Source organism: Chlorocebus sabaeus, chromosome 19 (assembly GCF_047675955.1).
Source record: "Chlorocebus sabaeus isolate Y175 chromosome 19, mChlSab1.0.hap1, whole genome shotgun sequence".
Lineage (NCBI taxonomy): Eukaryota > Metazoa > Chordata > Mammalia > Primates > Cercopithecidae > Chlorocebus > Chlorocebus sabaeus.
Window position 1 is genome coordinate 8079559 of NC_132922.1, and position 25542 is coordinate 8105100.

General features: G+C 51.5%; 1 protein-coding gene across 6 annotated transcripts in view; it reads left to right on the forward strand.

Moving 5' to 3' along the window:
• Positions 1 to 1595: 1595 nt before the first annotated feature.
• A4GALT (alpha 1,4-galactosyltransferase (P1PK blood group)) overlaps positions 1596 to 25542 on the forward strand; it is a 28708-nt gene continuing 4761 nt past the window's right edge. For 4 of the 6 annotated variants that reach the window (XM_007975988.3, XM_007975989.3, XM_007975990.3 and 1 more), the window contains exon 1: positions 1598 to 1697. The gene's annotated coding sequence lies outside the window, so the exon portion shown is untranslated. Of the gene's footprint in view, positions 1698 to 25542 lie in introns of all 6 variants that reach the window. The other 2 variants (XM_007975987.3, XM_007975992.3) reach the window with 2 other exon arrangements.

Sequence of the window (25542 nt, forward strand, 5' to 3'; positions counted from 1 at the left end):
CTATGGGAGGCTGAGGTGGGTAGATCACTTGAGATCAGAAGTTCGAGACCAGCCTGGCCAACATGGTGAAACACTGTCTCTACTAAAAATACCAAAGTTCACCAGGCATGGTTGTGCACGCCTGTAGTCCCAGCTACTCAGGAGGGTGAGGCAGGAGAATCGCTTGAAACCAGGAGACAGAGGTTGCAGTGAGTCGAGATGGTGTCACTGCACTCCAGCCTGGGCAACACAGCGAGTCTCAGTTAAAAAAAAAAAGGAGTATTGCTAGTGCAGAAAGGGTCCACATTCATTCATTCCTTTTTTTTGTTTGTTTTGTTTTGAGACAGAGTCTGGCTCTTGTCACCCAGGCTGGAATGCAGTGGCATGATCTAGGCTCACTGCAACCTCTGCCTCCTGGGTTCAAGTGAGCATGTCCTGCTGATTTTTGTATTTTGTAGAGAGGGAGTTTCACTATGTTGGCCAGGCTGGTCTTAAACTTCTGACCTCAGGTGATCCACTTGCCTTGGCCTCCCAAAGTGCTGGGATTACAGGCCTGAGTGCTTGCCTGGCCTCTCCTTTCCATTTTAAGATGGGAGAAGTAACAGCCTGTGATGGAAACGACCCGGGGAGAGTGGAGAGAGGGCAGAGTTTTGGGATCAGTGTTGGCTTGAAGGGTTGGGTCGGGATCTTGTGAAGGGGGTGGTCTGGCCAGGAGCTGGATGGGTTCAGCCTGGTCCCAGGAGGGAAGGGAGTGGGTGCTACCTCAGCAGGTGGGTGGGGGAGCTGGTGGGAATTTTCTACTGATTCCTTCATTTGAAGTGTATTTATTAGGCACCCATTGAGTGCCAGGCTCTTTCTCAGGGCTAGGATAGAGGTTCCATTTTCTCAGTGGCTTAGGCACCAGATCATCAGCTGAGTGAGAGGATGGGCGTCAGCACTCAAGAGGTCACCCAATGGTTTCATTTTTTGCAGTCTTTGTTGTCCCAGAGGAATAAGAACTAAAATCAGTAGGATTGTGACATGCTGGAAATATGGCATGTTCCAAAGATAATAATATACAGTTTTGTGATACACAAATTGTGTGTGATACATTCCAATTCCTCACATTGAACAAATTACCAATAGCTATATGCTGTGAAGATGGGCGAGATGAGAGTGAAGAGGAGAAGGAATAGAGAAAGGATGGGGCGGCGTTAAGGATACAGCAAATAACTGGAATTCCGCAAACACTGGGGTGATGCAGGCACGCCCTTAGCACGGTCCCGGCAGGGGGCGGTGGGGTCAGGCCGACCCGGGTCCCAGGGGTGACAGCGTCCTTTCCCCACTGCAGGACATCGAGGTACTCAACCCTCTGAACCTCAGTTTTCTCATCAGTTAAATGGGGAAAACAGGATGATAATCCATAATACTGGCGGCGCGGAGGCCGGGGAGCGATCCCTACCTGTTGGCCCGCGGGCTGGGGACGGTCCGCACCCGCTCCAGGGAGGAGCGAGGGTGCGCGGGCCGGGTCGCCGGGACCCAGCAGGGATTCTGGGGACCGGGACCCGCAGAGCAGGGCGGGACGGGCGGGGCGGGGCGGGGCGGGGCGGCGCTGACCCCGCCCCGGGCCGGAGGGGCGGTGCTGCCTCCCGCCGGGCCCCGGGCATTGCCCTCCGGCCGCCGAGCCGCCCGCCCGCCGGCGCCCAGCTGTCAGCTGCCCGCTGCCGCGGGAGCCAGAGGTACTAGGGGCCGCGCCGAGGGTGCGGAGGGCGGGGGGCTCCATGCAGATCCTGCGGCTCCCTGTGGGGAGGGGGCGCCTCGGGAAGGCAGGGGCTGGGGGGACCGCGAGGGGCGGAGGTGCTGGGCCGCCGCCCTAGCCCGGGCCACCTGTTCTGGAGGCGACATTTGTGCGCGCACGAACCCCGCGCGGCGGTGCCTGCCACCGCCTCCACCCCAACTGCGCCCCGAAGTGGAGCGCAGCGGCTGGACCCGGAGCCTCGGCCCTTGCGGGCAGGACGCTCCTGGCTCCGGAACCCTCGAGGGCAGCCCCGCCCGGTTGGGTCCCGGGGCTGGAGAGGGGGCGTCGGGGAGAAGTCAGGTTCGAGGCAGGCTCTGCCCGGCCACCTTGGGCGAGTCGTGCCCCTCCGTCCGAGGGAGGCCTGGACGCCGGGCGGTGCTCGCCCCGGAGCGGATGCGACTGGGGACGGGGATGGAGAGCGTCCGGCAGGAGGGGGCTTTGCCGGGCTGGAGGCGTCGGCGCCGGCCTTGGGGAGGGTGAGGATTTGAACCTGCCCAAAGCTGGAAGGGCCCTCCCCATGCGGGAAACGGCCGGGGTACGAGCTGGGCACAGAGCGAGCCGGTTGGAGTCGCCCGGCCTCCGCGCTCGCCTGGGATCCACAGGCGCCCCTCCCTCCTCTCCAGCTGGGGAAAATTGAGGGCTGAGCGGGAGCGGAACTGGGCTTGGGAGAGGCTCTGCTGGAGCACCTGGTTCCAGCGCCCATCCCATTTCACTGCCAGGGCCCTTCCCTCAGTTTCATCACCTGTCATCCGGGGGGATAAGTTCCCACCGCCTGGATAGTCTTGGCTGAGTCTGGCCCTGAGTGGGTTAAAGCGCCATCTCCCCTGCACCCACCTTTCCCTTACGACACCCTCTCTGCGGCTTCCTCCGCTCCAATGTCGAGTGATTGACTGTTCCGCGAAGGCCCCTTGGGGTCACTTACCCTGCATTCAGCAAATAATCCCGAGCACCTGGTGTGTCTCAGGCCAGGTCTGGCCTTCCTGTTCCGCCACCAGCTGCTCAAAGACTACCCCTATGTCACCTCCTCCCAAAGAATGGGGGGGAGCCACCTTGCCCAGGGTCCCATAGCAGAGTGCAGATGGAGCCAGGCCTCCCTCAAGATTTCCCACAACCCTCTCCAGCCTCAAACCTTCTCCAGGACCCGAAACCCCCGCAAAAGGGGGTCCCCAAATCAAAGGAATACAAAGGAAAACAAAATATAAAGGTAAAGAAAGGGAGAGGAGAGATGGAATCCTCTCTGTCATTAGTTTTTTGTTTGTTTTTTTAGGGTCTCCCTCTGTCACCCATGCTGGAGTGTTGTGGCAACTCATTGCAGCCTCAAACTGCTAGGCTCAAGCAATCCTCCCACCCCAGCTTGCTGAGCTGAGACTGGGGGCACACACCACTACACCCAATGTTGTCATTAGTTTGTCTCTCAAACATTTTTCTAATGCCTTGGGTGCCTGTCGTTTCTTGTCTGCTAGGACAGCTCAGTATTAGAGGATAAACTCCGAAATGGACAGCCATCTAAAAAATATGTTTTGTTTCCTTCTACTAATTGAAGCCCTCTAGCTGCTAGGTTAATGGGTCCATTAATTTCCAGTTCGTGTGATGGGCCCTGGGACCCCAGTGTGGGGCAGGGTTGACAGAATCTCTGCAGGTGGTTTGTGTGGAACACAGGAGGTTGTGAACGACCACATCAGCCCCAGCTAGCAACTCCCAGGCCCACCTGGCCATGGGGCCACTGGGCTCAGACCTCCAAGGATGCAGTTCAGCTGGGGATGCAGGTCCCTGAACGTGGTGGCAGGTGGACGGCTCCACCACCAAGCTGGCCATCTGAGTTCTGAAGTGTACCTCCTCTCACTCTTCCCAGCTGCCTCCTTCTTTGGGGACCTCCTAGGTGTGCTCACAAACTCCTGTTGATCACCCTGCATTTTCATCGGCTCACCGCATCCTTCCCTCCAGATTGGAAGCTCCTGGAGGGAAGGAGCCTTGTCCAGATCCCAGAGCTCAGTGCCTGGCCTGGCACCTAGCAGGTGCTTGCTGAATATTGTTTGAATGAATTAACCGAAAGAAGTAGGAAAAATCATTCCTGTTTGCATACTTGTAGATAACTATTGTTAACATTTGCCTTTTTTTGCCAGACCTTTAAAAACACGTTTTCCCAGTCGGGTGCGGTAGCTCATGCCTGTAACCCCAGCACTTTGGGAGGCTGAGGCGGGTGGATCACTTGAAGTCAGGAGTTCGAGACCAGCCTGGCCAATGTGGTGAAACCCCCATCTCCACTAAAAATACAAAAAATTAACCAGGTGTGGTGGCACGTGCCCGTAATCCCAGCTACTCAGGAGGCTGAGGCAGGAGAATCGCTTGAACCTGGGAGGTGGAGGGTGCAGTGAGCCGAGATCACACCACTGCACTTTAGGCTGAGCAACAGAGCAAGACTGTCTCCAAAAAAATAAATAAATAAAACAAATAATAAGAAAATAACACGTTTTTCCATATTTGAATATGTCTATATAAAATATTTTTCCATGGGTATAATTTCATGAGCATTCCTCACCTCAAACATTTTTTATATTTTTCAATGCTTACATTTTGCTACATCATGTTGCGTTATTGGATCTCTTTTGACTTTTTCAAAATATATTTGGCTCTTTTCGATAATGTTACATTGAATTTCTGCGTACATTTATACATGGCCAGATCTTTCCTGGGAAGGAATTAACCTGGTAATCAGTGCGTATGAACTTCTAGAATGGCTGTATCTAGACCCAACTAGATATTTCTTCGTATTTCCTAGAAATGAAATTCCTGGGTCAGAGTATGAGTGGCCAGCTTCTTCGTGTGTTGCTTATTGATTGGTTTGAGTTGATCAGTAAGGTTTTGCCCCTTGTCTGGTTTCTGTGTGGCAAAGATCTTTCCCCAGTTTATCATTTGGCTCTTATTTGTGGGGGTGTGTGTGGGTGTATGTCTGTGAGAGAGAGAGATAGAGAGGAGCAGCAAGTTTTTAAATTTTATCTGTGTGTGTGCTTTCTGATGAGGGAAACCTGGCTGCATTTATGAGCTGATGGAAAAGCCAGAAGAGAGAGCTCAGCTCCCTCAGACCTCGGAGAAGGAGGGACAGGTTAACAGGCTGAGGTCGCTGAGGACTGAGGAGGTGGGAGGATGCAGTGCTGCTCCCAAGGGACCTCCTGAGCTGGTGAGGACAGGAGGCAAGAGGGAGGGGCCGGGGTGGGGGGACACTTGATGAATTGGCTTTGATCTTCCCCAGAGAGAGTTGGAAAGTCAGCGGAGGGGAGGGCCCTAGTCCCTCGGTGCTTCCTTCCTGGGAGGGAGCAGGTGTGAACACTCCCATTGACGACTATGCAGGGAGGGGAGAGCCTAGTTCAGGGTGAGTCCATGCAGAGCCAGGTTCAAAGCAGGCTGTCCACATACAAACCACATGCCCTTGGGAATTGCTCTTCTCTCTGAGTCTCCGTTTCTTGTAGCTATTAGGAAGTGGCAGCTCTTTGAGTAAGTGCCCTTTCCTCTCCCATCTGCCGCCTTTGTCTTCCCTATGGACAGATCCTGGGGGTGCAGAAGCTTCCAGCTGTGCAGTTGGCTACAGGACTAGGGGAGCCCCCTTCCCTTCCAGACCAGTGTCCACATACCCTCCCCTGTGCCAACACACCTTCCCCTGTGCCCACACTCTCACCCACTACGAGCCTACTCCAGCAGGAGCACCACAGCCTTCTGGGGTCATGATGAGCTGGCAGACAGGGAGCCAGGTGGACCAGCACATGAGAGCAAAACAGAATAGTGTCTGTCTTTACCTTCACTGTTTGAAAGTCATTGTCCCAGATATAGGTACAGGACCCAGAGAGCCCCAATCATCTGTGGCCATCATCTGTTCCTTCCCCTTCAGTTTGGGGTGGGCCTCTTTCCACTGAGCTCCCACTAGGTACCAGACACTGTTACCTGACCTTACCAGACCTTCTCAGCCGCCATGCTCTGTTATTCCCGTTTTACAGACAAGGAGACTGAGTCTCAGAGTCAAGCGCCTCCTCTTGGCCACAGTGAGATTGAGCCGCTAGCCTGGTGCAACCCCAGGCGAATGAGGCTGAACTACAGGTAGACTCCTTTCCCCCAGCAAAGGGTGTTTGAACCCCCCTCTGCCGCTGCCCAGCAGGTCTTGGTTTCCTCCGCACTTACACTGTAGTTAATCATAAGAGGACCTGCCACACGCGATGGTGAGGGATTAAGCAAGTCACAGCAGAAAACCACTTTGACCAGCGTCTGCACAGGGTCAGTGCTCAGAAAATACACGCCATTGTTATTATTAAACCACACAGCTCCAGGCCTGACAGTGAGCTTTTAATAAATGTTAACTCAACACTGGAGAAGCCTTCTCACCCCGTCAGCAGTGCAAGCAGAAACAACAATGAGATCACATTTGCCACTCACCCAAGTGGTGGAGAGGACGGCCATGCAGCCCGCTCACCCTCCTATGCCCTGGGAGAGCCTGTGGTGAGGCAAGTGTGCCCTGAGCCTGGAGTAGGAGTGGGAGAGAGCAGGTTAGGGCTCCATATCTGAAGCTTTAAATTATATTTCCGAGGCCAGGTGCGGTGGCTCACACCTGTAATCCCAGCACTTTGGGAGGCTGAGACGAGTGGATCACCTGAGGTCGGGAGTTCAAGACAGCCTGAGCAACATGGAGAAACCCTATCTCTACTAAAAATACAAAATCAGCTGGGTGTGGTGGCGCATGCCTGTAATCCCAGCTACTTGGGAGGCTGAGGCAGGAGAATCGCTTAAACCCGGGAGGCAGAGGTTGTGGTGAGCCGAGATTGCGCCATTGCACTCCAGTCTGGGCAACAAGAGCAAAACTCTGTCTCAAAAAAAAAAAAAAAAAATTGTATCTTTCCAGCCAGGTGTGGTGGCTCACACCTATAATCCCAGCAGTTTAGGAGGCTGAAGGGGGTGGATCGCTTGAGTCCAGGAGTTACCTTTTTTTTTTTTCCAATATAACTTTTGAGACAGGTTCTTGCTCTATTGTCTAGGTTGGAGTGCACTGGGGCAGTCATGGCTCACTACAGCCTCAACCTCCTGGGCTCAAGCGATCCTCCCACCTCAGCCTCCTGAGTAGCTGGGACCACAGGCACCCTCCACCATTCCCTGCTAATTTTTTTATTTGATTTTTTGCAGAGAAGGAGTCTCATTATGTTGCCCAGGCTGGTCTGGAGCTCCTGGGCTCAAGTGATCCTCACGCCTCCACCTCCCAAAGTACTGGGATTACAGGCATGAGCCACCTTGCTCAGCCCTAAATTACATTTCCTTTAACCCAGAGGGTTCTCTTCTAGGAACCAGTCCTATAGAAGCAATTAAGGACCTGCTCAAAGATATAAGTGATGGTTACCATGGTGTTGTTTATAAAAGCCAAAAAGATCAAAACCACATTTCTGGTGGTCAAGATAGGAAATGTATGAAAGGAAGGCAGAAACTGCCTTAAAATGGGATACAATGTTGCCTTGGAATTGATGGTGTGAGGGCTGTATTGCTTTCTTAGATCTCTAAGACGTAAGTCACATTGTAGCACTTCCAAAATCATCCCAATCAAAAGGCAAATCCTTCAGCAGCTCTCAAGGCCTCCCCCCGCCCCACCCTGCACCCGGCCACCCCGTGGCCCACCTCCCCTTATCTTTCTGACCTCCTCTCCTGGAAACCCCCAAGCGCACATACTCTGCTGTTTGCTCAGTCCTCAGCCACACTCGCCCCTGGATCTTTGCACTCCCTGGTCTTCCTCCTCCCTGAGTCACTTCCCCCAGGGCCCCACAGTGTGCTCCCTGGTTTCCTTCAGGCCTCAGCACAAATGTCCCCTTTTCAGAGTGGCATCCCCTAACCCAACTGTATGTAGTAGCCCCGTCCCGCAGCCCATCTCCCCGAGTGCATTTTTCTCCTGGCACGTTTTATCCCCTGATGTATTTCTTTATTTATTTTCTTTTTCTCTTTCCTTTTCTTTCTTTTCTTTCTTTTTTTTTTTTCCAGCCTGTAGTGCAGTGGCACCATCTTGGCTCACTGCAATCTACGCCTCCTGGGTTCAAGCGATTCTCCTGCCTCAGCCTCCAGAGTGGCTGGGATTACAGGCAAGCGCCACTATGCCCAGCTAATTTTTGTATTTTTAGTAGAGATGGCGTTTCACCATGTTGGCTAGGTTGATCTTTTTTTTTTTTTTTTTTTTTTTTTTTGAGACAGGACCTTGCTCTGTTGCCCAAGCTGGTGTGCAGTGACGAAACCCTGGCTCAGTCTTCTGGGCACAAACCATCCTCCCACCTCAGCCTCCCGAGTAGCTGGGACTACAGGCCATGCTAATTTTTGTATTTTTTTTAAGAAACGGGTTTTCACTATGTTGCCCAGGCTGGTGTTGAACTCCTGGGCTCAAGTGATGCTCCCGCTTTAGCCTTACAAAATTCTGGAATTACAGGAGGGAGCCACCATTCCTGCCATTTTATTTATTTATTTATTTATTTATTTATTTATTTTTGAGACAGAGTCTTGCTCTGTTGCCCAGTCTGGAGTGCAGTGGTGTGAGTATAGCTCACTGCAGCCTCAGCCTTCTGGGCTCATGCAATCCTTCCACCTCAGCTTCCTGAGTAGCTGGGACTACCACGCCTGGCTAATTGTTTTATTTTTATTTTTTGTCGTGATGTGGTCTCCCTATGTTGCCCAGGCTGATATTGAACTCTTGGCCTCAAGATTCTCCTGCCTCAGCCTCCCAAAGTGCTGGAATTACAGGCATGCTCCACTGTGTCTGGCCTCTGACTAATTTTTTTATTTTTATTTCTGTTTTTTGTAGAGATGAGGTCTTCCTGTGTTGCCCAGGCTGGTATTGAACTCTTGGCCTCAAGATCCTACCACCTTAGCCTCCCAAAGTGCTAGGATTACAGGTGTGAGCCACCTCGCCCAGCCAGCACCTAATGTCTGACTGTCTCCCTGTCTTTTTTTTTTTTTTTGATGGAGTTTCACTCTTGTTGCCCAGGCTGGAGTGCAATGGCACAGTCTTGGCTGACTGCAACCTCCACCTCCCAGGTCCAAGCATTTCTCCTGAATCAGCCTCCTGAGTAGCTGGGATTACAGGTGCCCACCACCACACTTGGCTAATTTTTGTTTTTTTTTTTTTTTGAGACGGAGTCTCGCTCTGTCGCCCAGGCTGGAGTGCAGTGGCGCAATCTCGGCTCACTGCAAGCTCCGCCTCCCGGGTTCACGCCATTCTCCTACCTCAGCCTCCCGAGTAGCTGGGACTACAGGCGCCCGCCACTGCGCCCGGCTAATTTTTTTCTATTTTTTAGTAGAGACGGGGTTTCACCATGGTCTCAATCTCCTGACCTTGTGATCCGCCCGCCTCGGCCTCCCAAAGTGCTGGGATTACAGGCGTGAGCCACCGCGCCCAGCCAATTTTTGTATTTTTAGTAGAGATGGGATTTCGCCATGTTGGCCAGGCTGGTCTCGAACTCCTAACCTCAGGTGATCCACCCACCTCAGCCTCCCAAAGTTCTGTGATTACAGGTGTGAGCCACCTGGCCCAGCCAGCACTTAATGTTTTTCTTCACTAATTTTCCCCTACTAGAATGTCAGCTCCATGAAGCCAAAGAAAATCCTTCTCTTCCCTGCTGTACATATTCCCTGACCTTGGAGAGGGGCCACCACAACATCGGCACCCAGGCACTTGTTGAATGAACGGTCTAGGTGCTAAGGGCAGTGCTGGGGACTTGTCTGGTTTCTTTCCAGGAGACTTCTTGCACGAGGTTGAGCAGAAACTCTCACCTGTGAGTTGTCACCTCCTGACTTCTTTGTCTTCTGCACCCTTGGCCTTGACCCAAGGGGGCAGGTGGCACAGAGCTGCTCTAAGAGGTCAGTGATATTGGCTCCTGATGGAATGGACAGAGGTGGTGCTAGCAGACCAGATTAGGAAGGTCTTTCTAGAAGGGTCCTAAGAGATTGTCTTTTCTAAGCTCTTTATTTTACAGATGAAGAAGCTGAGGCTCAGAATTGAGGGGGAGGCTACAGAGCAGGATGTTGAAGAAAGAAGACAGGCCCTTTCTCAGGCAGTATCATTAGCAAAGATTGTTAATGACAAGAACACCCAGTAGGTGATGCTGGGGGAGCAGGGGATGAGCACTCTCTTTTTTTTTTTTTTTTTTGAGACGGAGTCTTGCTCAGTTGCCCAGGCTGGAGTTCGGTGGCGTGATCTCGGCTCACTGCAAGCTCCGCTTCCCGGGTTCTCACCATTCTCCTGCCTCAGCCTCCCGAGTAGCTGGGACTACAGGCGCCCACCACTACGCCCGGCTAGTTTTTTGTATTTTTAGTAGAGACGGGGTTTCACTGTGTTAGCCAGGATGGTCTCGATCTCCTGACCTCGTGATCCGCCCGTCTCGGCCTCCCAAAGTGCTGGGATTACAGGCGTGAGCCACCGCGCCCGGCGAGCACACTCTTTTGCTACTATTTTTGTTGTAGTTGTTGTTTTTTTGAGACGGAGTCCCACTCTGTTGCCTAGGCTGGAGTGCAGTGGCATGATCTTAGCTCACTGCAACCTCTGCCTCCTGGGTTCAAGTGATTCTCCTGCCTCAGCTTCCCAAGTAGCTGGAATTACAGGCGTCCACCACCACACCCAGCTAATTTTTGTATTTTTAGTAGAGACGGGGTTTCACCATGTTGGCCAGCCTGGTCTTGAACTTCTGACCTCAAGTGATCCAGTCACCTGGGCCTCTCAAAGTGCTGGGATTACAGACATGAGTCACCACACCCGGCCTTGCTACTGGATATTTTTAATCTTTAAGTCAGTAAAACAGGTGAAAGCGAAGCAACATGGGAACTTTCTTTCAAATAGAATGAACTCAGTACTCATTCTAACTCAGACCTAGATTTCTAGATGCCCTTTCCATGGGCATTGCATTTGCCAGGCAAGATTACCCTGTGAAGAACTTTCCCTGAGACTTACATCTCTGGGATCTCTGTGCAAAGCGAGTGACCAAGTCAGAAAACGTATCCACATCCAGGCAGCCTGGCACAACAGGATATCCCCATGTGTGCATGTGCATGTGTCCAGAGTGAAGGTGTAGGAGCCCAGATTCAAGGTCACTTAGTACTTTCTGAACTGAGATAAAACCCAGTGGGGGGCGTTGTGGGGAATTTCACTCTGCCCCTGAGAAGCCAGCCCCACCCAGCCAGATCCAGCCTCCTGTGTAGAGCTAGAGTGACCCTGGGAGGGAAGGATGGCCTCAGGGAAGGAAGAAAGGCGCTCTTGGGACTGGCAAGTAGTCAGGTACTTTACCATGAAGAGCTAAAGGCATGTGACTTGATTTGCACCTTCAAATAATGAGGCAGCTGAAATTTGCATCGCATAGAGTTTATAGTTTGCAAAGGGCATTTCCCAGGATTAGTTATCACATTTGATCCTGGCTTTGTGGGCAGGACTGGTATCATTTACTCATCCTTTCAAAAAATATGTATTGAGACCAGTCACGGTGGCTCATGCCTGTAATCCTAGCACTCTGGAAGGCCAAGATGGACGGATCACTTGAGGTCAGGAGTTCGAGACCAGCCCGGCCAACATGGTGAAACTAAAAGTACAAAAATTAGCCGGGTGTGGTGGTTCTTGTCTGTAGTCCCAGCTACCCGGGAGGCTGAGGCAGGAGAATCTCTTGAACCCAGGAAGTGGAGGTTGTAGTGAGCCAAGATCACGCCACTGCATTCCAGCCTGGGCGACAGAGTAAGACTCGGGGATGGGAAAAAAAACCACAAAAACCAGAAAATATGTATTGAGCACTTACTATGTGGTAGGATCTGTGCTGGCCCCAGAGGAGATGACAGTGAGTAAAAGCAGCATTGGTCTGCCCATTTCCATGCTATCGTTATATCATTGTTTATTTAATCAGCCTCTTCAAGAAAGACCTTGGGTTGTTTCTAATCTTTTGCAACTGCAAACCTGTGACCTTGTGCAAATGTCGTTCATCTGTAGGATAAAGCCCCAGAGTGAGATAGACGTTGTTAAATTGTCCTCTGCAGCCGCTGAACACTGTTTTGTTGCCCACTGGCTGTGTATGAGCATGCCTGTTTGCTCACAGCCTTGCCAAAAGAATGTGTTAAGTGTTTTGGATTTTTGCTAATCTGATAGGTGAGAGATGCTATCTGAGTATGTCCATTTGCATTTCTCTACTTATAAAAAGATCCTTGCTGTAGCTGACTTGTTTAGAGGTCATATTTTGTATGTATGTGAATTGTCTTTGCCCCTTTTTTGGGGGGAGTGTTGGTCTTCTTCCCTGAGCTTACTATTAGCGCCCAGGTATGAAACTGTGTATTCGTACTCTCTGGAGTATGAAGCTAGTTCCTGGTTTCTGTGTTAATCTGTATTTTTTTTTTTTTTTTTTTTTTTTTTTTTTTTTTTTTTTAGACGGAGTCTCGCTCTGTCGCCCAGGCTGGAGTGCAGTGGCACAATCTCGGCTCACTGCAAGCTCCACCTCCCGGGTTCACGCCATTCTCCTGCCTCAGCCTCCCGAGTAGCTGGGACTCCAGGCGCCCGCCACCTCGCCCGGCTAATTTTTTCTATTTTTAGAAGAGACGAGGTTTCACCATGGTCTCGATCTCCTGACCTTGTGATCCGCCCGCCTCGGCCTCCCAAAGTGCTGGGATTACAGGCGTGAGCCACCGCGCCCGGCCTAATCTGTATAATTTTGTTAAGGAAGTGTCCATTGATTTGTAATTTACTAAGTATTGGCTACTTTGTTAAATGTTTTTTGGAGTCACCAGGGATGATGATTTTTCTGCTTAGATCTATTTAATATGATGAATTATATTCATGATTTCCTAATTATATTGAACCATCCTTACATTCTTTGAATAAACCCCACTTGCATTCCTGAATCACCCCCATTTTTTATTTTTGTAATTTTTTGAGACAGAGTCTCATTGTGTCACCCAGGCTGGAATGCAGTCTGGTGCAGTCTTGGCTCCCTGCAACCTGTGCCTCGCAAGCTCAAGTGATTCTTGCACCTGAGCCTCCTGAGTAGCTGGGATTACAGTTGTGCCCCACCACACCAGGCTGATTTTTGTATTTTTAGTTGAGATGGGTTTTTGCCACGTTGGCCAGGCTGGTCTCAAACTCCTGGCCTCAAGTAATCCACCTGCCTCAGCCTCCCAAACTGCTGGGATTACAGGCATGAGCCACCGCACTTGGCCTCCTTTAATTTTAATGTGCTGCTGAATTCTATTTGGTTATATTTTATTTTGGATTTTTACAATAATATTCATAAGTGAAATTAGTCAGAAGGATATTCTGTGAAGCCGTTGTCAGGTTTTGGTTTAAGTATTTGCTTTATTTAAATTTTTTTTTGCCTGGCACAGTGGCTCATGACTGTAGTTCCAGCATTTTGGGAGGCCAAGGCAGGTGGGAGCCTAGGAGTTCAAGACCAGCCTGGGTAACATGGTGAAACCCCATCTCTACTAAAAATGAACCTGGTATGGTGGCATGTGCCTGTAGTCCCAGCTACTCAGGAGGCTGAGGTGGGAGGGGCGTGTACTTGAGTCTGGAAAGTGGAGGCTGTAGTGAGCCATGATCATGCAACTGCATTCCAGCCTGGGTGAGAGCAGACCCTGTCTAAAAAAAAAAAAAAAAAAAAAAAAATTAAACTTTCCTTTCTATGTGTTGCTGTTTAACAGTTTAAACATTATCTGTTATTTCAGAGTTTTCCAGGATTCCCTCCCAAAATGTTTTGCCCTGGTGCTTTTGTTTTGTAATGATAGTCCTTTTGTAATTCTGTTTCTAATGTGGAAGTTGTCCTGTGTAGATTAGCTATGTCTTCTGGGATCCATTTGATTTATTATTTTTCTCCAGAAATTATTTTATTCAGATTTTAAATGTTATTTGCTAAGTACTGTCTTATTTTTTAAAACAATTATCTGCTTATTTGGTTATTTTCCCATTTGGCATTTCCTAGTTTGTATGGGAAGCTTTCTCCCCACCCTCTTATCTTGATTAGGTTAGTTGGTGGTTGTACATTTTATTGGCTTTTTTTCCAACGAGCCAGCTTTTTACCTTATTTATTAGTTCTACTGCTTATTTCTTCCCTAATTTATTTCTTCTTTATTCCCTCCCTCCCTTCCTTCCTTCCTTCCTTTTCTTTCTCCCTCCCCTCCCCTCCCCTCCCCTCCCCTCCCCTCCCTCCCCTCTCCTCTCCTCTCCTCTCCTCTTCTGTCTTCTCTCTTCTTGAAACAGGGTCTTGCAGTGTCATACAGGCTGGAGTGCAGTGGCACCATCATGGCTCACTGCAGTCTTAACTTCCCAGGCTCAGGTGATCCTCCTGAGTAGCTGCACTGCAGGTACACACCACCACATCTGACTAAATTTTTTTTATTTTTTGAGAGGGAGTTTAGCTTTTGTTGCCCAGGCTAGAGTGCAATGGCACGATCTCGGCTAACTGCAACCTCTGCGTCCTGGGTTCAAGCGATTCTCCTGCCTCAGCCTCCCAAGTAGCTGGGATTACAGTTATGCGCCACCACACCCAGCTAAGTTTGTATTTTTAGTACAGACGGGGTTTCTCCATGTTGGTCAGGCTGGTCTTGAACTCCTGACTTCAGGTGATCTGCCCAGCTCAGCCTCCCAAAGTCCTGGGATTACAGGTGTGAGCCACCGCACCCAGCCTTTTTTTTTTTTTTTTTTTTTTTCTGTAGTGACAAGGTCTCACTGTGGTTCCCAGGGTCTCAAACTCCTGGGCTCAAACGATCCTCCCACCCCAGCCTCCCAAAATGCTGAGATTACAGACAGGAGCCACCATGACCAGCCATTGTTTCTGTTTTTCATTTTGTGGTTCTTTTTCTAACTTTTTTTTTTTTTTTTTTTTTTTGAGACGGAGTCTCACTCTGTCGCCCAGGCTGGAGTGCAGTGGCCGGATCTCAGCTCACTGCAAGCTCCGCCTCCCGGGTTCACGCCATTCTCCCGCCTCAGCCTCCCGAGTAGCTGGGACTACAGGCGTCCGCCACATCGCCCGGCTAGTTTTTTGTATTTTTTTTAGTAGAGACGGGGTTTCATCGTGTTAGCCAGGATGGTCTCGATCTCCTGACCTCGTGATCCACCCGTCTCGGCCTCCCAAAGTGCTGGGATTACAGGCTTGAGCCACCGCGCCCGGCCTTCTAACATTTTAAAACCGGTGCTTTATTTATTTTTATCCTTTCTGTTTTAATTGTTATATACACTGGTGGCTAAAAATATTCTGATCATTTGCAAATATTCATACATCTGCTGTGGCTGTATCCTGTAGATATGGATACTTGGTGTTTTGGTATTTATTGCTGGTGGTGGTGGTGTTACATTTTGAGACAGAGTCTCAGTCACTCAGGGTAGAATACAATGATGCAATCTTGGCTCACTGCAACCTCCGACTCCTGGGTTCAAGCAATTCTCGTGCCTCAGCCTTCCGAGGTAGCTGGGACTAGATGCGTGTGCCACTATGCCTGGCTAATTTTTTGTACTTTTAGTAGAGACCAAGTTTCACCACGTTGGCCAGGCTGGTCTCAAACTCCTGTCCTTAACTGATCCCCTGCCTCGGCCTCACAAAGTGCTGGGATTACAGGCGTGAGCCACCACACCCAGCCTGGTGTTTGTATTATTTTTATTTGCTAGAAATCCCATATATTCAATTTTTAAAAAATTTCCTGATTTTTAAATTAATTTCTAGTCATATTGCCTCATAACCGTAAATTTTAAAAATATTTTTTGGATATTATTGACATTTTCTTTGGACTGAATATGATCAGATTTCATGATTGTTCCATCAGCTCAGCTCTTAAAAAGAAAGCACATTATCTATCACTGTGGTAGAGAGTTTGAAATATTATAGTACCTTACTGATTATCTTATTTCGGTCTTCTGAATTCTTATTTCTGTTTATGCTACTTAACATTTCTTGGACTGAAAGTGGTAAAATCTCTTATTAGTGTTTTGATATTATTTATCCTAGTAGCTCTGTAATTTTTCTATTCTGAAAATTGTAGCAGTATTATTTGATACATTGTAAATTATACCGTTAGCATAATAAATTGCTCTTCTTCGGCTCATTTAGTGATGTTTGTTGTGATTTTGCATCCTTTTATATTGAGATTATTGCCCCAGCATTTTGTTTGCATTTGCTCTTATATCTTTGCTTTTTTCTTTCTTTTTTTTTTAGACAGAATCTCTCTCGCCCAGGCTAGAGTGTAGTGGTACCATCTCAGCTCACTGCAACTTCTACCTCCTGGGTTCAAGTGATTCTCCTGCCTTAGCCTCCCAAGTAGCTAGGATTACAGGCACGCGCCACCATGCCCAGCTAATTTTTTGTATTTTTAGTAGAGAGAGTGTTTTGCCCTATTGGCCAAGCTGGTCTTGAACTCCTGACCTCAAGTGATCTGCCTGCCTCGGCCTCCCAAAAGTGCTGGGATTACAGGCATGAGTCATTACGCCCAGCCTTGTGGCAATATTTTCATAGTGAATTTTCTTTATATATAAGTGAGTGTTTGTGCTCCTCACCCCCGTTTCCATTTTGTTTTATACTTTTAAATTTTTTTCCATATTTGAATTAGTTGAATTTTCCTGGAGTGGCAATTAACAGGAGGTTTTGGTGGAAATTGGGAGAGGAGCCAGGACAGTTCTTTGGGTTTCTCTGGTGAAAGGCTCCCTCCTCTGTTGCCATGGTAATGGGCTGTGCTTTTAAAATATGGCCTTTCTCTGTATCCACTCCTTTTTCACCTCCAGAACCTAACCTGTCTCAAGAGGTCACCTGCCTCCAGCCCTTAGTACTCCCAGTTCTTTCTGGCTGTAGCTCCTGCCTTCTGCCATCTCCCTTTTAGAAGTGGCCTTTTCTGGGGTCTTCCACGCCTGAGCGCACCCCCTGCCGTCCCCCACCGCCTGCACCATTGCCATGTCTGCTGCTCGCGGGTGCTTTGGGCCACACTCACCTGTGGTTAGGAGTTTGTGGGTTTTCCCTGCCTCTTAGTTGCTTTGTATAATTTGGTAGAAGAGGGAAAGTTCAGAACTAAGCTGCTGGCTTATTCCTCCTGGAATGAAGTCCACCTCCCTGAGTTTTCTGTTTGTGGCGTCCACGCCTGCTTGATTCCCGGCTTCTGAGGCGTTAAAGGCTTGGGAGGAAGAATATTTTGTAACCTCTGCTCTAAAAAGAGCCCTTCTGCCCTTCTTTTTTTTTTTTTTTTTTTGAGACAGAGTCTCGCTCTGTCGCCCAGGCTGGAGTGCAGTGGCACGATCTCCGCTCACTGCAAGCTCCGGCCCCTGGGTTCACGCCATTCTCCTGCTTCAGCCTCCTGAGTAGCTGGGGCTACAGGCACTGGCCACCATGCCCGGCTAATTTTTTTTGTATTTTTAGTAGAGATGGGGTTTCCCAGTGTTCGCCAGGTTGGTCTCGATCTCCTGACCTCATGATCCGCCCACCTTGCCCTCCCAAAGTGCTGGGATTACAGACGTGAGCCACTATGCCCGGCCCCTTCTGCCCTTCTTACAAACAACAGCTCTTTTTTTTTGGGGTGGGGGGCGGTCCAGAGTCTCACTCTGTTGCCCAGGCTGGAGTGCAGTGGTGCAAACTCAGCTCACTGCAATCTCCGCCTCCCGGGTTTAAGCGATTCTCCTGCCTCAGCCTCCCGAGCAGCTAGGACTACAGACGTGCACCACCATACCCGGCTGATTTTTTGTTTTTCTTTTTTTGAGACAAAGTATTTTTGCTCTTGTTGCCCAGGCTAGAGTGCAGTGGCGCAATCTCAGCTCACCACAACCTCCGACTCCCGGGTTCAAGTGGTTCTCCTGCCTCAGCCTTCCGAGTAGCTGGGAGTACAGGCCTGCACCACCATGCCCGGCTAATTTAATTCTTGTATTTTTTAGTAGAGACAGAGTTTCACCATATTGGACAGGCTAGTCTTGAACTCCTGACCTCGTGATCTGCCCACCTTGGCCCCCAAAGTGCTGGGATTACAAGCATGAGCCACCGCGCCCGGCCACAGACAGTCCTTCTTATGACAATACTTCCTCCTAAAAACTGTCGTTCTTACTTCTTGGGTAGAAACATTATATGTATTTGTGCCCTGGAAGACTGTGGGGCTAGGGGTGGGGAACAGGACACTGGGTCCTCCAAGCACAGTTTGGAAGGGCATTGAGTTTTCACACCAAGAGGGGTCTGAGTTCCAAGACCAAGGAGCCCACCCCCTCCTTTGATGGACAAAGCAGGGAGGTCCAGGGAGGGGCAGAGGTAGGTCCAAGGTCACGTTGCCAAATCTTAGCTGGTGGGGAAGCTGTCAGGCAGGGCCTGGGTTTGAATTCTGTACTCCGTGCTGTTTCTTGGCTCTGTGGCCTTCCACCCCAGATCCCTCAGGGTTCTTGGCGCCTCAGGTCTGTGCTAAGGTGTTACTTATCACATGTAGTTTAGCAGCAGTAGTTTAGCAGCAGGTGCTCACGCGTCCTCCCAAGGTTAGAGCATTTGGTTAGTCTGCACCTGCCCCGCCCCCTCCCCCCTGCCACTGTGCAGAAGGGAATCCGAGGCCCAAAACAGAAAGTAACCTGTCTAAGGTCACACGACAAGTCATCTTCCCGACCTCACTGGTGAGTGGGCCGAGGGCAGCTTCGTAGTTCTGCACTTTCAGAGTTTTCAAAACACTCCGTATTGCAGGCCGGGCATGGTGGTTCACACCTGTAATCCCACCACTTTGGGAGGCTGAGGCCAGTGGATCACAATGTCAGCAGTTCAAGACCAGCCTGGCCAAGATGGTGGAACCCCATCTCTACTAAAAATACAAAAATTAGCCAGATGCGGTGGCAGGTGCCTGTAGTCCCAGCTACTCGGGAGACTGAGGCAGGAGAATCACTTGAACCCAGGAGGCAGAGCTTGCAGTAAGCTGAGATCATGCCACTGCACTCCAGCCTGGGCAACAGAGCAAGACTCCATCTCAAAAACAACAACAACAACAACAACAAACAAACAAACAAAAACGCTCCTTATTTATTTAACACATGTGGCTGAACCCTAGGCTGGGCTAGTCTCTGCCCCCAAGGCATTGACAGCCTGGTGGGGACAGCACACACACACACACACACATATACAGTAGGGCAGCACGCGCACACACACACACGCACACAGTGGGGCAGCACACACACATGCACACAGTGGGGCAGCATGTTCACACACGCACACAGCAGGGGAGCATGTGCCAGCCAAGGCTGCAGCGTGGAGAGCAGGGGTGCTGCGGCCAGCAGACCACACTGTAATGTACCCCGGCCTGAGTACCACTGTGGCCCCTTAACTATTCTGAAAGTTAAACAAGGGAGCAGGGCTGGGATTGGCTGGAGTAATCCCTGCGTCCCTTACTGGGGGTCAGGCTGAGCTAAGACAACCTGCTGAGCCCATTGTTTGGGCCAGGACCGCCTGACTCCACCAGGTGCATCCTCAGCAAGTGGAGGAACCCAATCCGGCAGGCATTTCACCTTTTCTGCATGAAGGCTCCTGACCCTTTGTCTCCCACTACGTCCCCTCCCCAAAACCACCCAGTTCCAGTGAGTCCAGGTGTCCTCTTCCCGGCAAGCGGGCTCCCATGCCAGTTGGGGGTAAAGAGTGTGTTCCAGCCGGACACAGCAGCTCACGTCTGTAATCCCAGCACTTTGGGAGGCTGAAGTGGGCAGATCACCCGAGGTAAGGAGTTCCAGAATATCCTGGCGAACATGGCGAAACCCCATCTCAACTAAAAATACAAAAAAATTGGCCCGACGTGGTGGCGCATGCCTGTAGTCCCAGCTACTTGGCAGACTGAGGCAAGAGAATTTCTTGAACCCGGGTAGCGGAAGTTGGCGGTAAGCCGAGATCGCACCACTGCACTCCAGCCTGGGCGACAGAGCAAGACTCCATCTCTAAAAAAAAAAAAAAATTCCCCCTCCTCTGGTGGGGGAGCCCCTTTTTCTGGTGGGGGAGCCCCTTTTTCAGGTGAGGTCACAAGTCCTCAACAGTGGCCATGCATCTAGGTGCCTTCAGTCCTATGAGTCTGGCCCTGGCCCTCTCTATCTCCTGCCATTGCAGCCCCGCCCCTGATATGATGTTGTGGAGTCAGAGACCAAGAAAGGCATCCTGGTGTCCGCTGAGGGGGATGAGGAGGGAGAAAGGAGAGAGAGAGACCAACCTGGAGTGGCAGGAGTGAGAGAAAGAGGGGAGGGACTAGGAGTCCTGGGGAGAAAAAGCAGGAAGAAGACACAGATCGGGGGATGAGACATTCATTGACTGACTGAGGAGGTCATCAGAAGGTTCCATCATTGACTTCTAGGTTCTCCTTTCCTCTTGGGTGGGCTCTGCAGGGTGGGATCCACGTGTCGTGACAGTGTCGTGTAGGTCTCTGTCTCCTTCCCTTGACTCTGCTTGCCTCGGGGCTGGCTTCATTCCCAGGCAGCCTCTGCCCTGACGGTTCCTGGCTCACACCTAGTGACCCTATGGGAAGCACATACCTCTGCTGTGCTGCATTCTGTGTGCTTCAGCCTGACCACTGCGACCAGGGGAATGTGGTACTATCATTAGCCGGACCTGAGTCAGTGCTCACGGCAAAGCCAGGGAGCGGGGCCCCTGGGCAGGGGTGGCTTCCCACAGGACAGCAGGTGTTCTCAGGAGGATGAATGGGTGCAGGGTAGGTAAACCTAGATGACCCCTCTGCCTCCACTACAGAACAGCGGCACATGTGACTTTGCTCTTTCTTCTCCTGCTGCGGCGGGAGTGTTCTCCACAGAGCTGCTATGTTAGTGATGTTTAAAGCCACGTGTGACCGTAGGGTCACGGGGACCCTGGAGAAGATAGTATGAGAAGTTTCCCTTCTACCTCACCGTGGCCAGGGTTCTGCCTCGGGCTCCTGTCCGAGTCTGGGACCCAGCTGAGACCTGACCACACTTAACCCCCACAGCAACCTGTGACCTGAACCAAGGTTCAGAGAGGTGGCCTGTCTTGTGGGCACGTGGCAGGGCCAGGAAGGAAGCTCAGGATGTCGGTGCGGGCCTTTGTCCTCCAGGCCTGGCCACATAAAGTCCTGCTCAGGAAGGAAGCCATGAGGCAGTGAGCTGGGAGACGCTGGGGGTGAAGCCCACCTTGGTCCCTGTCTGACCAGGCAAGGGTGGAGGTGGATGGGGAGGGGACCCAATTTGGCTCCACTAGAGGCAAGTGTGACCGTGGGACAGGGATGGCAGGCTCTGACGGTCCAGTTGGTGACAGCTGTGGGACTGGGAGCATGATAAAGAGCATGCTACGTCCTGGCTGCGTGTCCCTGCTTCCTGACCTTAAACACTATCCTGAGTGGCCCCTCCCTCCCAGCCCCATCACAGACACCCACCAGTTCCCCTGCCGGAGGAAAGGCCTATGACACGATGGCCGTGGCCACATCTGTTGAGGGCCTGCTCCGTAGGCTGGGCCCTGGAGATGCATTGCTTCCCTCCATCCCTCCAAAGTGGAGTTAATCCCATTTTGTGGGCAGAGAGAGACTAAGGTTCAGAGAAGGAGCATGGCCTGACTGCAGTCACATGGCTGGTGACACAGTAGGAACCCCTGTGTGACCCTGGCACTGGTGTCTTTCACCTCAGAGGTCTGGGGTCACAATCACAAGTCAGCAGGGGTGGCTAGACCCCAGCCTGGCCATGCACAGGGGCCAGCTCCTTATCTGGAGGCTTGGAAGCCATGGCAGGATCCAGCCATGGTCACTGATGTGCCCCCCTTGGCCATTCCTGGGCCTGTTTATCCCCATATCCCACCATGGCTTTGCTCCTGAAGTTCTAGTTCCTGGGCCCTCCTGTTGAGACCCCAAGAACATGAGAAGAGCGGAAATAGCCTCTGGCTCTCCTGGAAGGCCACTCCCCATCTCATCGGTGTCTGTTGAGCTCCTGCTGTTGGCTAAACCTGCGTCAGCACCAGGAACAGAATGAGAGCGAGGAGCCCCTGCCCGTTAGGACTGAGATCACGGAAAACACACAATCATTTCCAGGGGATGAGGGCTGCGCTGGGCGCGGTGGCTCCATCTGGTCCCACCACTGAGCCCTGGAGCCCCCGTCTCCTGGGTGGATTGCTCCCTACCTCAGGAACAGCCCATCTCCAGTGACCCACTGTGGGCCAGAGTTGGTGTAGGCCCCTGGGGTAGTCGGGGTTCTCCAAATAAGCAGAACCAGTCGATGAGAAGATGAAATAAGATGTCTCAGCTCAGCAGTGAGGCAGGAGAACGGGGGCACATTCCTCTGTCCTCAGCCTTTCCTTCTACTCAGGCCCTCGAGGGTTGGGGGACCACCCACACTGGGGGCCATCTGCTTCCGGAGTCCGCCACTCGAATGCTAATCTCATCCGGAAACACCCCCAGACACACCCAGGAGTAGTGTTTAATTGGGGCACCCTGTGGCCTGGTCAAGTTGACACATGAAATTAACCATCATAGCCCCGACTCTGGTTTGGAATAAACATCTCTGAAGGCCAGCCCAGCTACAGCACTCCCCGGGGACTGGCCGAGGCCTCTGTGATGACGACAGCCTCACGGCTCAGCCTCTCCCTCTGCGCCGTTCTGCGGCCCTTGCCCTCACAGGGACCCAGAGCCCTCCCCAGGCCCTGCATGGGGCTCTCCAAGTCCTCAGTGAGCTCCCTGGGCCAGGTCCATGACCAAGGAAAGGAAATGTCGAGGGACGTGACCAAGAGTGACAGGAGGGTCATGGTCACTCACGCCAAGGGGCAAGAAAGAATTCAGGGCGAGTCTGCAGTGCAAAGTGAAAGCAAGTTTATTACGAAAGTAAAGGGGCCAGGTGCAGTGTCTCACGCCTGTAATCCCAACACTTTGGGAGGCCGAGGTGGGCGGATCACTTGAGGTCAGGAGTTCAAGACTAGCCTGGCCAACATGGTGAAACCCCATCTCTACTAAAAATACAAAAAATTAGCCGAGCATGGTGGCACACACCTGTAATCCCAGCTACTCAGGAGGCTGAGGCAGGAGAATTGCGTGAAGCCAGGAGGAGGAGGTTGCAGTGAACGGAGATTGGGCCATTACACTTCAGCCTGGGCGACAGGGCAAGACTCTGACACACACACACACACACACACAAACGGAAAGGAATAAAAGAATGGTTACGCCATAGAGCAGCCCCTAGGGCTGCTGATTACCTATTTTTATGGTTATGTCTTGAGGATATGCTAAACAAGGGGTGGATGATTCATACCTCCCTGTTTTAGACCACATAAGGTAACTTCCTGACATTGCCATGGCATTTGTAAACTGTCATGGTGCTGGTGGGAGACTAGTAGAGAGGACGACCAGAGGTCACTCTCATGGCCATCTTGGTTTTGGTGGGTTTGGCCAGCTTCTCTACTGCAACCTGTTTTATCAGCAAGGTCTTTGTGACCTGTGTTTTGTGCTGAACTCCTATCTCGCCCTGTGGCTTACAATGCCTTAACTGTCTGGGAATGCAGCCCAGTAGGTGCCAACCTCATTTTACTCACCTCCTATTTAAGATGGTGTTGGTCTGGCTCACACGCCTCTGACACCTTTTTCCCTCTTGGGGCCTCTGTGTTCCCATCAGGACATCGGAATCTCCAAGGGCACAACCCTGGTGCTCTGGGAACCTCTCTGTCAGCACTCAGCCTGGATGGAGGGCTCAGTGCGGACTCCATTTCGTTGGGTCATGGTTGGCCAGTGCTAGGCTGAGCTGGGCTGGACACAGGGCGGGAGGGGTAGCGCCCTTACTGTAGGGACAGGTGGGGGTGCAATTCGTGTAGGGATGAAAAGCACCAGCTTGGAGGGCCTTTCCTAAGCCCTTGGGCCTGGCCCCTGATATTGATACCCCTAGTTGGGGCCTGCAGAGCTGGTGCCAAGAACCTAGCCAGTAGGAGTCTGACCCAGCCTTTGGCCCTCTGTCTCCATTGCCCTGTACCTCTCGATTTTTTTTTTTTTTTTTTTTTTTTTTTTTGAGATGGAGTCTCGCTCTGTTGCCAGGCTGGAGTGCAGTGGTGCGATCTCAGCTCACTACAATCTCTGCCTCCCAAGTTCAAGCGATTCTCCTGCCTCAGCCTCCTGAGTAGCTGAGACTACAGGCGCACAGCACTACACCAGCTAATTTTTGTATTTTTGGTAGAGACGGGGTTTCACCGTGTTGGCCAGGATGGTCTTAATCTCTTGACCTTGTGATCCGCCCATCTAAGCCTCCCAAAGTGCTGGGATGACAGGCGTGAGCCACCGCACCCAGCCATGCCCTGCACCTCTCCTCACTCCTCACTTCCTGCCTAAGATGAGTCATGGGGGATCCTGGCGGTGGGAACCATGGAAGGGCTTAGAGCAGGGGAGTAGCCACAGTAACAGGCTAACTGGGAATAGCTCCCTGGTGACAGGGTGGGAAGTGGTGAGCCTGGAGGCAGGGGCAGGCAGCAGGAGTGTGCCAGGCCCAGCTGACAAGGCCCAGGACATAGGCTGCAACTGTGAGGCCTGTCTCAGGGGCCAGGAGCATGCTTTGGGCCTGAGGTCACCCGGGTATTGGGCTGCGGCCAACTTGGCCCCATACACAGTTTCTATTCCTGGGTCTTGGGCTCTGACACCAAATATGGCGTGGCCCGAGTCTGGCACCCCCAACTGTGGTCCGATGACATATCCTGCCCCTCCAAGTGGGCCCGGACCCCGTCTACACCATGGAGTCAGATCATGCCAGCACTCGGGGCCCCCAAGCAGGCAGGGGCCCCTGCTGCTGCTACTGGCCCTCCAACTGTTCACCTGTTTGCATGGTTCACATGGGGTTAAAAGTGCTCAGGACCAAAATAGCCCCTCTCCCTGCAGAAGAAAGACAGGGGCAGGGGGCACCATGTCTTAGTTACACCACAGCCCTGTCCTTGCTACCCGCATCCCAGGGAGCTCACCCGGCCTCTGCCCCCCACTTTTCTCACTGGCCCACTTGGTCACACAGCAGTCTACACACTCATTGGTTCGCTCTTACTGGTCACTCACTCATTAATTAATCCATTCATTTGCTGATCATTCATTAATTCACTCATTGGTTAACTCATGGAGTCACTATTTATTGACTACGTACTAAGAGCTGGGCACTGTTCTACTATTCTAGAGCTGAACAAAACACAAAACATACCTATCCTCATGGTGTGATATTCTAGACAGACAACCAAAGCAAATAAGCAGGATGTACCGTGTGTTAGAATAAGTGCAAGGATGAGGAAACTAACGAGGGGGCTCTGAGGTGGTGGGGGCAGTTGGAAATTCAGGGGGCCCAGGGAGGACTTGATGAGAAGGGGACTTTTGAGTGGGCACCTAAGAGAAGAACCTTCCAAGCAGAAGGACAGCAGGTGCCAAGGCCCTGGCAGCCGTGCGAGGTCTGAGAAACAGGCAGCCAGGTGTGGCTGGGGCACAGGTGATGGGGAGAGAATCAGAACATGAGGTCATGGGTATGGGGGACACATGGCACCCAGCGGGTCAGGGCCTCCCATCACTCAGGGTCTAAGCTGAGAGTGACGTGGCCGATGTACTTGTAAAGCTGTTGAGGGAGTGGGTCAGGGTGAGCCGTTTTCCCATGTGTCTGTTGCATGCTGGGAACCTAGCTGGGTGCCGGGGAGAGAAGATATAGGTGCACACTAGATTCTTGTTCCCATGGTGCTTGCAGAGGTCTGGAGCCACCGCTGTCTCCTCCATCTGACCTGCTCATCTGCTTAACCAAGTGTCACCTCCCTGAGGGAGTCACCGTCTTGTTTCCTTTTTTCTTTTTTTTTTTTTGAGACAGAGTTTTGCTCTTGTTGTCCAGGCTGGAGTGCAGTTGT